The sequence below is a fragment of the Nerophis lumbriciformis genome, linkage group LG11 (genome assembly GCF_033978685.3).
Source record: "Nerophis lumbriciformis linkage group LG11, RoL_Nlum_v2.1, whole genome shotgun sequence".
NCBI classification, from domain to species: domain Eukaryota; kingdom Metazoa; phylum Chordata; class Actinopteri; order Syngnathiformes; family Syngnathidae; genus Nerophis; species Nerophis lumbriciformis.
In genome coordinates, this window is record NC_084558.2 from 36,025,643 (window position 1) to 36,038,089 (window position 12,447).

The 12,447-nt window shown below is 42.1% G+C and overlaps 1 protein-coding gene across 4 annotated transcripts in view; it reads right to left on the reverse strand.

The window, feature by feature from the left end:
* Positions 1-12,447, reverse strand: part of nrg3b (neuregulin 3b) — a 591,304-nt gene that overhangs the window by 7,052 nt on the left and 571,805 nt on the right. The window lies entirely within an intron of this gene.

Below are 12,447 nucleotides of genomic sequence, written 5' to 3' on the forward strand. Positions count from 1 at the left end.
TAGGTTGAGGTGGGCAGGGTTTTTGGTGTAGGGGGTAGCGGGGGGTGTATAATGTAGCGTCCCGGACGAGTTAGTGCTGCAAGGGGTTCTGGGTATTTGTTCTGTTGTGTTTATGCTGTGTTACGGTGCAGATGTTCTCCCGAAATGTGTTTGTCATTCTTGTTTGGTGTGGGTTCACAGTGTGGCGCACATTTGTAACAGTGTTAAAGTTGTTTATACGGCCACCCTCAGTGTGACCTGTATGGCTGTTGACTAAGTATGGCTTGCATTCACTTATGTGTGTGAAAAGCTGTAGATATTATGTGACTGGACCGGCACGCAAAGGCAGTGCCTTTAAGGTTTATTGGTGCTCTGTACTTCTCCCTACGTCCGTGTACCACTACATACAGCGGCGTTTTAAAAATTAAAGTTTTTGAAACCGATACCGATAATTTCCGAACCGATACCGATAATTTCCGATATTACATTTTAAAGCATTTATCGGCCGATAATATCGGCAGCCCGATATTATCTGACATCTCTAACCAAAATGTTTTGTAGTCAACAAATAGTATAGTAACGTTTGTAAGTTTTACAATATAACTAAAACAATTCATACTTACTAAACCGTCCCATGTGTGATTTCTGTAGGAGTGTTTTCATGCATATTTGCACGTGCTATCAAAATGTAATCAAGCTAGCGTTGCTAGCATTATCTAATATGCTAACACGTTTACGAGTGTCTGTGTTAGTATTATTAACTTACAGTAGCATTATTTTTGTATTGTTTCAGTTTTGTAAATTCACCACGACGTCACCGTGGAGTTGGAGAGCTAGCTTCCGCACCTAGTGGGTCCATGACAATGACTTCTGTTTTGTTTGATCAGCCGTTTTACTGCCGCGTAAAAGTTTGGAAATAAACATTAAACAAATCTAATTTTACAACGTATATATATATCTGCGGCTTATATATAAAAGGCGGCTAATATATGGCAAATATTTTTTTCTTCAAAAATTTGATGGGTGCAGCAAAAATACTGGTACGTTCTTTTGTCCGCCTCCCACCGAATCATTCTCTTTAAAACGATGACAAAAGCCAGTACCTGGATTGGGGGATACGCTCATTCTGGCTGGCAGAGAACTTTTCTTTGGTGCTTTCGTGAAGAAATATATACATTTTGGAAATAGGTCACATAAAGGCGCTGTTATCCTTGGAGGCGCTCCTTTAAGGGTGTGCAATACGTGAGGGACGCTGCTGCTGCTGCTGCTGCTGCTTTAATGATGCCGTTTTCTGATAAGCGGCACAGGCTGACGGCAAATTAGGCGCTTTCTCTCTCACACTTTTCACTGGCATGGAGAAATGAAATAATAAAGTTTTCTCTGGGGTTGTTTAATTTTGAGGCTGGTGGAGCTCCTTGACATACTGCTTTCTGAGGAAGCGTCTTTGCTCGATGTGTGGCAGCCTGTCATTTGAGGATTTCTGGGCAAAAGAACTGAAGTAAAGACTGACGCCAAAGCACCCCCAAAAAACTGGTCAGTAGAATTATGCAGCTTTCCTTGTGACGTTTAGGAAAATATACCATACTGAAAAAACAACAAGAATCGTTTTATATTTGCGAAAGTTATGCAACTCACTCATACTTGCCAACCCTCCCGGATTTTCCGGGAGACTCCCGAAATTCATCGCCTCTCCCAAAAAACCTCCCGGGACAAATTTTCTCCCGAAAATCTCCCGAAATTCAGGCGGACCTGAGTGACGTGTCGACAGCCTGTTTTCACGTCCGCTTTCCCACAATATAAACAGCGTTCCTGCCCAATCATGAGGGCGAGTTATTGGTTTCTTATGTGGGTTTATTGTTAGGCAGTTTCATTAACGTACTCCCAGCGCGGCAACAACACACAACAACAGCAGTCACGTTTTCGTCTACCGTAAAGCAGTTGGTCTGCCGTAAACAGCAATGTTGTGACATTCTTAAACAGGACAATACTGACATCTACTGTACATGCATATGTGACAAAAACATCTACGGCTTTTAGAGAGTGCAGTGCACAACTGCGCACACAACAAGGAGACGAAGCAGAATGCATCATCAGAGAGGGTGTTCAGCATGGTTAGAAAAATAGTGGCAGAGAATAGAACAAGGATGGACAATTCAACCCTTAACTCAACAATGAGTAGATGAGTGTTATGTGTGTGTATATGTGTAAATAAATGAACACTGAAATTCAAGTATTTCTCTTATTTATATATATATATATATATATATATATATATATATATATATATATATATATATATATATATATATATATATATATATATATACAGCTAGATTTCACTGAAAGTCAAGTATTTCTTATATATATATATATATATATATATGAAATACTTGACTTGGTGAATTCTAGCTGTAAATATACTCCTCCCCTCTTAACCACGTCCCCCAACCACGCCCCACCCCGACCACGCCCCCCACACACATAGACTCCTCCCAAAATCGGAGGTCTCAAGGTTGGCAAGTATGCTCACTGTGGTTTAATAAATGCATCATTTTACCACAAACTATTGTATTTTCCGGACCATAGGGCGCACCGGATTATAAAGTGCACGACCGATGAATGGTCTATTTTTTTAAATATTTTTTCATATATTAGGCGCACCGGATTATAGGTGAACTTGAACTTCTCCAATTGTGGCAATCTCCTAAAAAATATACGTACCGAGACCAATAATCAAAAATTAGTATTACCTTATCAAACTGAATATAAGACAATATATTTTACCCTAGAAAAAAGTCAAAAAAGACAAGTCGTCTTATGTTTATATTGCAAACCAACAAGTAGCGTCTTGATGAACAGATGTCGTCTTATATTCTTATATAACACGAGTTGTAGCTTATCACCAGAATGCTTTAAACTACAGTATATAAACAGCCTATTTACCGACTACACTTTACTGTTGTTTTTCTATGCCCTAATGTGCACGACAACAATTATTTATATCAATATTGTCTCTTTGTGGAAAAAAATACATCCCCACAAAACCTAATTGATGCACGCAGGTGGGTAAATTATTCAATCAAATTACTGTACTTTCCGGACCATAGGGCGCACCGGAATATAAGGCGTTCTGCCGATGAGCGGGTCTAGTCAAGTCTTTTTTCATACAAAAGGCACACCGGATTATAAGGCGCATTAAAGGGGTCATATTATGATTTTTTTCTAAATGTAAAACACTTCCCTGTGGTCTACATAACATGAAATGGTGGTTCTTTGGTCAAAATGTGACAAAAATGACAGTCGCTTCAGGATGCGCCGTTTTGTGGGCAGTCTTATTTGCGAAATTTCCTGTATCTACTTTGTTTGAGCAGTCAAGAATATTTCAGTTGTTTTTATCCTTCTTTGTGGGGACATTGTTGATTGTCATGTACATTGTGGACGCCGTCTTTGCTCCACAGTAAGTCTTTGCTGTCGTCCAGCATTCAGTTTTAGTTTCGTTCTGCATAGCCTTCCCTAAGCTTCAATGCCTTTTCTTATGGGCACTCACCTTTTGTTTATTTTTGATTTAAGCATTAGATACCTTTTTACCTGCACACTGCCTCCCGCTGTTTCTGACATCTACAAAGCAATTAGCTACTGGCTGCCACCTACTGATATGGAAGAGTATTACACGGTTACTCTGCCGAGCTCTAGACAGCACCGACACTCAACAACAACACATCATTTGCAGACTATAATTACTGGTTTGCAAAAAATATTTTTAACCCAAATAGGTGAAATTAGATAATCTCCCACGGCACACCAGACTGTGTGGTTGAAAAACGCTGCCCTAGACCACTAAGATCTTCTGAGACCAATCTGTTAGCGGTTCCCAGAGTAAACTCAAATCAAGGGAGAGCATCATTCAGTCACTATGCAACAAATAGCTGGAATAAACTTCCTGAAGATGTCAGACATTCCCCAACTCTGAGTACTTTTAAAACTAGACTAAAAACTGTTATATTCACCTTGGCTTTCAGCTAAATCTTTTAATCTTTTAACTTTTAACGTCCGCACTGTTATTATTTTTATTGTCTGCATTTTAATTTTGCTTTCATTTCACTTTGTTGTCTGTGAAGCACTTTGAGTCTAACTTGTGTATGAAAAGTGCTATACAAATAAAGTTGCCTTGCCTTGCCTTGCCTTGCCTTTATAGTAATAGTAAAAGTGTATTTGTACATTGTACAATATGACAACTGCGGATCAGAGTGCGACACTGGCAGAGGAGCTTAACTGTTTCTTTGCCCGTTTCGAAACCCCCCAGCGACACTCATCTGCTCCAGCCCTGCCCCCGCCCCCACCGGGCTCCGGCGCCACTCCACTCACTGTACAGGAGCACAGTGTCAGACGAGTGCTCCTGGCTGTGAACCCCAGGAAGGCTACCGGACCAGACGGAGTACCTGGAAAGGTGCTCAGGATGTGCGCCCACCAGCTCGCTCCCCCCCTCACCAGGATCTTCAACCTCTCCCTGGCTCAGGCAGTCATCCCATCCTGCCTGAAGTCATCTACAATAATCCCGGTGCCGAAGAAGTCTCCCATCACCAGCCTGAATGATTACCGACCAGTGGCCCTCACTCCGGTAATCATGAAGTGCTTCGAGCGACTTGTTCTCCAGCACATCAAGGACCATATCCCTCCAGACTTCGACCCCCACCAGTTCGCATACCGGGCGAACAGGTCCACAGAGGACGCCATCGCTGTTGCTCTCCACTCTGCTCTGAACCACCTGGAGCAGCAGCAGAGCTACGTCCGGATGCTCTCTGTGGACTATAGCTCTGCCTTCAATACAATAATCCCGGACAGACTCTGCAATAAACTGGACACTCTTGGCCTCCCCCCTCTCACAAACGCCTGGATAAGGGACTTCCTAACGGACCGACCCCAGAATGTGAGACTTGGCCCGCACCTCTCATCCTCCCGCACGCTGAGCATCGGCTCCCCACAGGGCTGTGTGCTGAGCCCCCTCCTCTACTGCCTTTACACCCATGACTGCAGTCCGGCCCACAGTGACAACCTTACCGTCAAGTTCGCCGACGATACCACAGTGGTCGGGCTCATCTCCAGGGGTGACGAGGCTGCCTACAGAGAGGAGGTCCTGAAGCTGACGGCCTGGTCTTCGGAGAACAACCTCGCTCTCAACACCAGCAAGACCAGAGAGATCATCGTCGACTTCAGGAGGAACAGCACCGACCCTGCCCCCCTCTACATCAATGGCGAGCGTGTAGAGAGGGTCCACACCTTCAGGTACCTTGGAGTCCACATCTCTAATGACTTCTCCTGGACAGTCAACACCACATCAATCATCAAGAAGGCTCAGCAGCGGCTACACTTCCTTAGAGTCCTCGGGAAGTACAACCTGAAGCCTGACCTGCTGCTGACCTTCTACCGCTCGTCCATCGAGAGCCTGCTGACCTACTGTATTACGGTATGGTACGGCAGCTGCACTGCAGCAGACAGGGAGAGGCTGCAAAGAGTGGTCAAGACGGCTCAGAAGATCATCGGCCGCCCTCTCCCCTCTCTGACGGACATCTACACCTCCCGCTGCCTCAACAGAGCCAGTGCCATCATCAAGGACAGCACCCACCCTGGCTCTGACCTGTTCCACCTGCTGCCCTCTGGGAAGCGCTACAGGTGCATTAAAACCAAAACAAACAGGCTAAAGAACAGCTTCTTCCCCAGGGCCATAACCATCCTGAACGGACTGCCCCATTGTCCCTCATAACTGCCTTCTCTTCGGTGCAATAACCCATTCCACCAACCACCCTGTTTTTGTTTTTGTTTTTTTCATGTATATATTCATTTCACACCATATTCATTGCACTTCTACATTTTTTATATTTTTATATATTTGCACATTGTTTTTCTAGCATGCACACATCGCACTGTATGGAATGGCCTCAATCTCGTTACCTTGCGTAATGACAATAAAGCTGATTCTGATTCTGATTCTGATTCTGTATTGTATGCTTAAAGGGGAACATTATCACAATTTCAGAATGGTTAAAACCATTAAAAATCAGTTCCCAGTGGCTTATTATATTTTTCAAAATTTTACCCATCACGCAATATCCCTAAAAAAAGCTTCAAAGTGCCTGATTTTAACCATCGTTATATACACCCGTCCATTTTCCTGTGACGTCACATAGTGAAGCCAACACAAACAAACATGGCGGAAAGAACAGCAAGCTATAGCGACATTAGCTCGGATTCAGACTCGGATTTCAGCGGCTTAAGCGATTCAACAGATTACGCATGTATTGAAACGGATGGTTGTAGTGTGGAGGCAGGTAGCGAAAACGAAATTGAAGAAGAAACTGAAGCTATTGAGCCATATCGGTTTGAACCGTATGCAAGCGAAACCGACGAAAACGACACGACAGCCAGCGACACGGGAGAAAGCGAGGACAAATTCGGCGATCGCCTTCTAACCAACGATTGGTATGTGTTTGTTTGGCATTAAAGGAAACTAACAACTATGAACTAGGTTTACAGCATATGAAATACATTTGGCAACAACATGCACTTTGAGAGTGCAGACAGCCCAATTTTCATCAATTAATATATTCTGTAGACATACCCTCATCCGCGCTCTTTTCCTGAAAGCTGATCTGTCCAGTTTTGGAGTTGATGTCAGCAGGCCAGGGAAGCTAGGGTCGATATTCTTCTCTTGATCATCTTCGGTGGCATAAGGGACGGTGTGAGCCAAGACATCCAGGGGGTTTAGCTCGCTCGTCTGCGGGAACAAACTGCCGCCATTGTTTGCCGTGCTACCGAGGCCCTTTGTCCCTGAATTGCTCACACACTCCGGCAGATTCAATGGGGTTCAGGCGGCAGATTTCTTTGACTTTATCGTTGGAAATGCATCTGCTTTGAGTGTCGCAGGATATCCCCACATTCTTGCCATCTCTGTCGTAGCATAGCTTTCGTCGGTAAAGTGTGCGGAACAAACGTCCAATTTCTTGCCACTTTCGCATCTTTGGGCCACTGGTGCAACTTGAATCCGTCCCTGTTCGTGTTGTTACACCCTCCGACAACACACCGACGAGGCATGATGTCTCCAAGGTACGGAAAACAGTAGAAAAAACGGAAAATAACAGAGCTGATTTGACTCGGTGTTTGAGAAAATGGCGGATTGCTTCCCGATGTGACGACGTGACATCATCGCTCCGAGAGCGAATATTAGAAAGGCGTTTAATTCACCAAAATTCACCCATTTAGAGTTCGGAAATCGGTTAAGAAAATATATGGTCTTTTTTCTGCAACATCAAGGTATATATTGACGCTTACATAGGTCTGGTGATAATGTTCCCCTTTAATGTATCATGAATTTACAATATATATTATTTATCAAGATTATTGCACAATCTTATTGCTGGTAAATGATCAGAGCAATGTCGTATGAAGAATCTCCAACACCAATCTAAGTTTGTTTTTGCACAGTCTAACAAACAAAGACTGACTCGTATGTGAAAATGTGCCACAATCAAAGAGTCCTGAATAGGATCAGCACCAAATTGTGCACATTCATCCATAACCTCCTAATTTATATTGTGTCTTTAACATTCATGCATTATTCATCTGGAAATGAAGGTAACAGAAAATCCTGAATTTGCATCCTAATCCATATCCGCACTAAAATTAAATTTCCCTCGCCTTTGATGACAAAAAATCTGAGGAGAGGATTTCACACATGAGGCTTCTTCCAGTGAAGACCATCGCAGTTAGAAAGTGATTTAAGCCTTTAGATAGCCGCCTGGCGAGTAAAAGTCTGCTTTTTTAACCAGCTGCTGAACCTTAACTCGTGTCAAAGTAGAGTAAAAGTAGGACGAGGCGCTATCCTGACTTGACCATGACAGCTCCTGCCATGAATCGTGACAACTTCACACGTCCACGATGTGACTTTTCTTATTGTGTGACATCCAGAACGAGGTCACTCTCGCACTCTGTATGGGCTGATTGTGCAAGGCAATTACGTACTGCCAGACTGATGACATTGCTGTTTCTTCAACAAATGGGTCCTGATTTGAATTTGATTGCGCGGGCACCGCATATTTTGCTTTTCTGATCCAAAACAGAACTCATTAATTAGTCAAAAGCAGGACTCATTAGTTAGTTTCTCTGCTTGCGTTAGTTGCATGTTGACGGCTTTGACATCTAATACAGATCTAATACCTCTAATATGGTGGTTGTACACTTTGGATGCTGCTAAATTGCCTCTTGATTGGCACAGAACCTCTGACCTCGACATAGAGCACCAAATTTTTGTTATTAATCACATTAAACAATGAACTCACTGCATGTGGGTCCACGACGATGACTTCTGTTTTGTTTGATAAACCGTTTTACTGCTGTGTTACAAGCACCGTTTGGAAACAATTAAGGTACCGTATTTTTCAGACTATAAGGCGCACTTAAAATCCTTTCATTTTCTCAAAACTCGACAGTGCGCCTTGTAACCACCTAATATACGGAGTAATTTTGGTTGTGCTTACCGACCTCTAAGCTATTTTATTTGGTACATGGGGAATGATAAGTGTGACCAGTAGATGCAGTCACACATAAGACATACGTGTAGACTGCAATATGACTCAAGTAAACATCATCAAAATTTTAAATGTTCCATTGAAAATATAGAACATTACACACGGCACTCAAAAATCTATCATGTTTTAGTACGACTTTGGTAAGCTATGAAGCTGCAGCGCTTGATGGATTGTACTGTGCTTCAACATACGAATATTATTATGGTGTGTGTATAATATATTATCTGGCGATTTGTTTCGCAATATTATGCAAAAGCAACTTTTCTTACCTTTTGGTACCTGCCGATCTGTATTTGGGATCTGCATAAGTCCTGAAAATTTGCACGCATCCGCCTTTGTAGTCTGTGGTAACTCCGTAGCCGATAAACTTCTTCTTTTTCTCTATCTTCTTGTTATGTGACATTCATCCTCCGCTGTTGCCATTTCTAATATAAAGTAGTGTAAAGTTCTTACTTATATCTGTCAGTAAACACTCCATGAAAGCGCTAAAACATACCGGTGTAGTGAGTTTACATTATTCACCCAAGGAACTTCAGCTGAGAGTCCCGGTCGGACGATTTTTCACAGGACACATTTCCGGCGTTGTTATTGTACTGTTATTTATATAAGTAAAGTCTGAATGTCATTAAAACAGTTAGCTTCATCTTTTGACACTTTTTCCACTCCCGTCCTTGCACGCTACACCGCTACAACAAAGATGACGGGGAGAAAACGCTGTCGAAGGTGAGCCACATAAATAAGACCGCCCACAAAACAGCGCATCCTGAAGCGACTGTCAGAAAGCGGCTTGAAGATGATCTGTAAAACATAATCTATGCAACATTTTGACCAAAGAACCACCATTACATGTTATGTAGACCACAAGAAAGTGTTTTACATTTAGAAAAAAAAAAAATAATGACCCCTTTAATGCGCCCTATAATCCGGTGCACCTTTTGTATGAAAATAAACCTGACTAAACCCTATCATTGGCAGTGCGCCTTATAATTCGGGGCGACCAATCGTCCGGAAAATGCGGTATGTAAATAAACATCTACTGTGTAAATAACTGATTTTACAACCTATATATCTGCGGCTTATAGTCCGGTGTGACTAATATATGGGGGGGTTCCCTAAAATGTAGTGGGTGCGGCTTATATACCGGTGCTCTCCATAGTACGTAAAATACGGTAGTCCTTGTTATGTACGGCTGTATAAATATATGTTTGAATGATGTTAAAATTGTAGTTTTGAACTAAAAAAAAAGAAATGATTGGACAATGTATTTGCCATGAATTTGTTTTACTACAAAAAATGCATCAAATTAAATTCCAGTTTGATTAAAAAACTATAAAAATAATTTCACATAAATAAAAAAGTAAAAAAAAAAAGCTTGGGGAGTGGGGCCTGCACAGAGGACAGCTAACAGTGCTAATGTAGCGTCCAAGCTGTAAGGGAATTTAGAAATACCGTATTTTCAGGACTATAAGGCGCATTGCCGATGAATGGTCTATTTTCGATCTTTTTTCATGTATAAGGCGCACCTGATTAAAGGGCGCATTAAAGGAGTCATATTATTTTTATTTTTTTTCTAAATATAAAACACTTCCTTGTGGTCTACATAACATGTAATGGTGGTTCTTTGGTCAAAATGTTGCATAGATTATGTTTTATAGATCATCTTCAAGCCGCTTTCTAACAGTCCGTTTCGGATGCTGCGTTTTGTGGGCGGTCTTATTTACGTGGCTCAACCTCGACAGCGTCTTCTCCCTGTCATCTTTGTTGTAGCGGTGTAGCGTGCAAGGACGGTAGTGGAAGAAGTGTCAAAAGATGGAGCTAACTGTTTTAATGACGTTCAGACTTTACTTCAATCAATAACGGAGCAGCATCTCCTCATCCGGAAACAACAACAACGCTGGAAATGTGTCCCGTGAAAAAATGTCCGACCGGAACTCTAATAACTAAAGTTCCTTGGGTGAATAATGTAAACTCACTATACCGGTATGTTTTAGCGCTTTCATGGTGAGTTTACTGACAGATATAAGTACCGTATTTTCGGAGTATAAGTCGCACCAGCCGAAAATGCACAATAAAGAAGGAAAAAAAACATATATAAGTCGCACTGGAGTATAAGTTGCATTTTTGGGGGAAAGTTATTTGATAAAACCCAACACCAAAAATAGACATTTGAAAGGCAATTTAAAATAAATAAAGAATAGTGAACAACAGGCTGAATAAGTGTACGTTATATGAGGCATAAATAACCAACTGAGAACGTGCCTGGTATGTTAACGTAACATATTATGGTAAGAGTCATTCAAATAACTATAACATATAGAACATGCTATACGTTTACCAAACAATCTGTCACTCCTAATCGCTAAATCCCATGAAATCTTATACGTCTAGTCTCTTACGTGAATGAGCTAAATAATATTACTTGATATTTTACGGTAATGTGTTAATAATTTCACACATAAGTCGCTCCTGAGTATAAGTCGCACCCCCGGCCAAACTATGAAAAAAACTGCGACTTATAGGCCGAAAAATACGGTAATAACTTTACACTACTTTACATTACAAATGGCAACAGCGAAGGATGAATGCCACATAAGAAGATAGAGAAAAAGAAGAAGCTTATATCGACTACGTTGTCGGCACGGACTACAAAGGCGGACGGGCACAATTTTTCAGGACTTATGCAGATCCCAAATACAGATCAGCAGGTACCAGAAGGTAAGAAAAGTTGCTTTTGCATAATATTGCGAAACAAATCGCCAGATAATATAATATACACACACCATAATAATACTCGTATGTTTAATGCGCCGACAATCCATCAAGCGGTGCGGCTTCATAGCTTACCAATGTCGTACTAAAACATTTTGATAGATTTTTGAGCGCCGTGTGTAACGTTCTATATTTTCATTGGAACATATAAAATGTCGGTGTTGTTTACTTGAGTCATATCGCAGTCAACACGTATCTCTTATGTTTGACTGCCATCTACTGGTCACACTTACCATTACGCCATGCACCAAGTAAAATTGCTTCGAGGTCGGTAAGCAAAACCAGAACTATTCCGTCCATTAGGCGCACCGGGTTATAAGGCGCACTGTTGAGTTTTGAGGGGAAAAAAGGATTTTAAGTGCGCCTTATATACTCTTTTAAATGACAAATTGAACTGATTGTCGTTTGGAGCGAGTTTGCTTCATGCGACAACGTTCATTCAGTTCCCCTGTTACACTGATATTACTCTCCCGTTCTAACAGCAGCATCATTGTCGGTTAGCCCGTTTGTTTACAAATAACACGATCAAAGTGACGGCTGCCACGTGTCCTTTTTTTCCCCATCTGATTTTAAGGCGTGTAGCGAAGCCTGTTTATTCATGTACACGAGGAAGGAGGTTATTCCTCACTGAAACGTTCAAAGTCAAGCGTCTCCTTTCAAAAGTGGATAAAGATGATAGATTGTTGGTGCACATAAAGAGGCCTCGGGGACGCATATCACTGTTCCACCGCCATTAAAAGCTCCCATTTGCATAATAGGGGACCTTTAAGACTAGTATGTACCAAATCAAACCCATCCAGGCATTTTACAATCCATGTCATGGGTCTATTTTCTGTTCATCAGCACCGTTGTGCTTCTGCCCCTGGTGAGAAGCATCGCGGCGGCACGCAGGCGCCAATCTCCGGTTTGGCCGCGAACACCGGGATGCGACCCAGCAGTACAAGATCAAGACTGTTATCCCGATGAGTTATGACAGCCCGGCGTGAAGGAGCCGCTCGGCAGATCACATTTCATAAGCTGTAACAGAATCAAACGTGCGGGTCATCAACTCATTTCTCGCCAAATTATCCCTCCGCCTCGCTAGTTTAACATCCGAACCGGCCCACCGACCTCCCGT